This window comes from Octopus bimaculoides, chromosome 1 (genome assembly GCF_001194135.2).
Source record: "Octopus bimaculoides isolate UCB-OBI-ISO-001 chromosome 1, ASM119413v2, whole genome shotgun sequence".
NCBI classification, from domain to species: Eukaryota; Metazoa; Mollusca; class Cephalopoda; order Octopoda; family Octopodidae; genus Octopus; species Octopus bimaculoides.
In genome coordinates, this window is record NC_068981.1 from 110,574,786 (window position 1) to 110,579,353 (window position 4,568).

The window sequence follows — 4,568 nt, forward strand, 5'->3', positions numbered from 1 at the left end:
ATATATATATATATATATATATATATATACACAGATGATGCATTCTTTACTCCACTTTAACGTGTTTAACGCAAGTCTCCTTAATGCTCTATTTAAGCGGAACACGCTACGCCTTTACTATCACCAAGAGCAGAGGTCTTGAGAAAAGGCTTCAAGAAGGACACGTCAGCTTTGTATCGCATACACTCTGTAATTTCAAATCATTTAAATGCATGATCAAACAGTTGTTGGTGATGTGTATGTGCCACATACATATAACATTGCCATAATTTTATGACAAAAATTAGGATTCCTTTTTAGAACCAGGAAATGTCTTCACTTTGAGCTACCTGTCACTCTACTTTTCCAATATTTTCCCCTTTCTCTCTCCCTCACACATATGCAATTGATTTTTGCAATATTTTTTTTTTATTTGTATATAACAATTTTCAAATAATACATTGATTTCTAAATAATTGTTAATCATATGTGTATATGCAGATATTTGGTAATATATTTTGATAATATAATTTCTTTTTTTTTGTTACAAAGGAATTAGAAGACATGTAAATAAAATATGACAATCGTACTTTTATAGAGTGTATTTATAAATTGTATATCTTGTATAGTGAATCATTTCATGAGAAATATAAACAGCATCGTTAAATATTTACAGTTCAATATTGAGCATTCCTATCATGTTAAAAACCATAAAATTATATATAACGTTAGGTTATATTATTCAGCGAACTTTTCGTAAGATAATTGAACTATTTAATTTTCACTAGTTGTTGTGTTAACACACTTAAAGACAGTTCTCTTCTTCAGCCACAGTAATTTATTCATAACCGCTGTAATAACCTAATGTGTCTTTATTTCCTATATAGTATTATATGATATTACTTGCACGAATGAAAGCAGTCACACACGCTTTTGTTTAAAAAATATATCAATTCTTAATCTTAGCTGTCTATCGAGTTTTAATGAGGCTGATAAAAGTAAAATATCTTTTTTGTATTTTGTAAATTCAGATTTGCTATACATATCTATGCGACGAGTAGCATCCTCGTTCATAATTCAGCATTCTTCTGCATTTTTAGATATTATTTTTTATATTGGTAACATTTCAGTTATTAACTAAAACTAAATACAAAAGGCAAAGCAAATAAAATATTGTCCTTTCTTCATGTTAACCCAACCGTCGTTCGCATATCCATGCTCAAGGAAACAATGATTTCTGAGAGTTAGCTTCAATACTTCAAAACGCTGAACAATTCAATTCATATACCCGAATCCTATATTCCTCGAGCGATAACATTCTTTAAATATCTAAAAAGAAATCTTGTTTATTTCGTTTTTTTAAAAAAATTAACTCTTTCTTCATATTGCCTTTCCAATAGATATTTTTTTTGATATTTCTCTCGTCGAATGAGCCAGAGGTCCAGGTCATGTTTTCATTTGAGAAGCTCTACAACACAATCTCAATTTATGATTGGAACTCAACGAATCACTTAAAATCTCCAATGAAATATTTTGATTAAATTTGTTATTTTTTTAACATGAAACATTTCGTTCTTATGTTCTACGCGAATCCAGTTTTTAAAAAATAGAGAAAGAAGAGATATAATTAGTTATTTTCCAAATAAATCTATAATTATTTTTTAAAAATCCCATTTCCAGGGACACCAGTGGGCTATAACGACGATTTCATCAGCTTAAACAATTAATTCTCAATTGGTTTGCAATCTGAATCGATATCCTAATAAATTACTAAGGAAGTAAAACCAGTAACAGTACAATAATTTTCACCATTACCACCACCACTACCACCACCACCGCTATCTCCAGCACCCATGTTAAACCGACATCAGCCACCACTGTTTCAATGACAAAACCAAAATGTTTTTTTAAAGAAATGGATTAAAACATTTTCTAGACATTCAAAAATATAAATCTATAAAATAAAAATGATTAAAAACAAATTCATTGAAAAAAATTAGGCAAGTATTATGAACGAATCTTTATTATTATATTAAAAATGAACAGAAATTTGGTTCAACAACTTAAACATAAAACCTATTTAAACGATATAAGCTAGAAATGAATTGCTTAGTCTAAGGTTGTTTTCTTTCTTAAAATCTTTACATGGGTACAGTTTTGTAACTGTGTTGTTATTGCAGTATTTGTTTTTATCTGGTTATTTCAAGAAAACTGCATATGCTTACATACCTATAAATGTACGCATCTATATTTATATACCTTCATGCATGAGTATATACATGCTTGGTGCGTAATGGATGTATCGACGCAAGTCTGTTGCAAATGACTCAAAGCCTTTAGCTGGAAATCTTGGAAATATTTGGATATTTGAAAGCATATCTACACGCTAGCGAGCATACAATAAAGATATTCTTTAAACGTTTTCATTGAATAAGTGTGACTTCTATTCATTGTTCTCTTGTTCTATGCACATGCAATTATAGATCCTGCTGTAGAAAACTGAAGAACACTAATACACCAACAAAAGTTGCTAAGTTGCTATGGAAATTAAAGGAAACACCACTCTAGAAGTTGTAATAATATTAATTTCAAAAAGTTAATACACGCGTATGAATGTATATATGTATGTGTGTGTATGTGTGTGTGTGTGTGTGTGTGTGTGTGCACGCACACACGCACGCACACACACACACACACACACACACACACACACACACACAGAGACACACAGACACACAGACACACACACACAATGGGCAGTTTTTCTATTTGTAGTAGTAGTCTATGGCTATATTGTTAAGGCGTTCGTTACGCAACCATACAGCCATGCTGGGTACGAACGCATTGCGTGACACTTGAATCAAGTGTTCTCTATGTCTTGTGACTGAACTACGGGATATTTTGTGGTTGCTTGGAATAACGATAGAACCATAATTTTGAAGTTTCGTCGTCCTTATATTTCATTAAAATTTCTTTACTTCTCCCTTCTCAGCTGCTGAACACTAGTAGCGGGGACCTACATATTAAAATGTAAACAAGGTAATTTCACTGCGAGTTTAAATATATATCGGTAACATAACGAATATACATTTAACGTGTAGCTGGCCACTCACTTCCTTTTAAGGCTGAACAGCAAACTCACTTCAAGAATTCTGGAAGAAACAAGAGATACAATTACATGTTAAGTAGAAGTAATTGAGTTGAAAGGAGTTTAAGAAAGGAAGTACTTCACTTGATAGAATCGGAACCAGCATACTTCATCTGGCAATGTTTTTAAAGTGCTGTGGTCAAGTTTTCATTTGCGAATCTTTTGCTGAGACAGCTATTTATTTGTCACTTGTGTAAACGCGAAGATAAAACTACAAATCCTCCAGATTTCGTAATTAATATTTCATAACGTTTGACAAAACGTTGGAATTTTAAACCTTTACCCTTGGTTTTAGCCCCTGGGTTAAACTGGCTGCTTGTCCTTAAAATACTGAAAATATTTCCTCAGAAACATTTCGTAATTCAGTATAGAATACCGCAATAATTATATAAGGTTACGAGCAGATGCTACGTAAGGTGTTAAAAGTAACAACAAAACTGATCTAGAGTTGTACAATGTAACTATGGAATCAAAATAAATTAATGATATGACTAAAAGGAAAGACGTTTTGTGTTGTTTAAAGTTTAGTTTAAAGCATAGCTTCCCAAAGTGGACGATATCGCCCACCGGTGGGCGATTTCAACTTACAGGCGAGTGATGGACTAAATTCTAGAAAATGGTGGACGATTTGAGATTTTGGCGGGCGATATGAACATTTTGTGGGTGACAATGAATTTTTAGAAATTAAGTCTGAATTTACTGATATCTAGGCATGCCTAGAATAAGGATGCACTTTTATCGATTTGACTATACGCATGAGATGTCGGTTTGCATTAAAAAGGCGGACTTGTTTATCGAATATTTTTGTCGCAGTCATTGAGATGGTTGTCATGTGTGCTAAAAATAGCAGCCAAATAGGCCTAAGCCTTAAATCACACTCTACCACAATTTTTTTTTTTTGGTGGGAGGCGCATAATCGTATGAAGTCCCGAGTATAGAATTCAAATTCGCAAAAAATTTTCTGAAAACTCCGAAAAATAAAAAAGTTATGAGCGGGTTAGATGTCGTGCGTAATTTTGTGGTTTCATATCAAAACACAAGTGCTATTTTCAGGATGTTAACAAAATGTGCAGTCAGACACAAAATGACAGCTTTGTAATCGTGTTTCTTGACTGTGGGAAAATAATCAAACATTAAGCCTCTATAACTTTTTAAAAACATTTTTCTGGAAAAAGTTGAATAACTCCAGCAATTTTGCTTGGAAAGGTATATTAATGAGTCAAATTTTAAAATTTTCGATAAACTTTAATTTTTGAAATGCTGGCAGCCAAACGAACTAGATCCATATTTGCTCCAGTAAATACGTGTCATCTGACTCTGCTCTATTGACGTCTTCTCTTTGGAAATACCATATTGCCTTTCTGACGCCATCTGTAGAAATTCGTTTTCATATTTTCACTTTACTGATGCCTCCAGTGAAGAAAATTTGTCGACAGTAAAG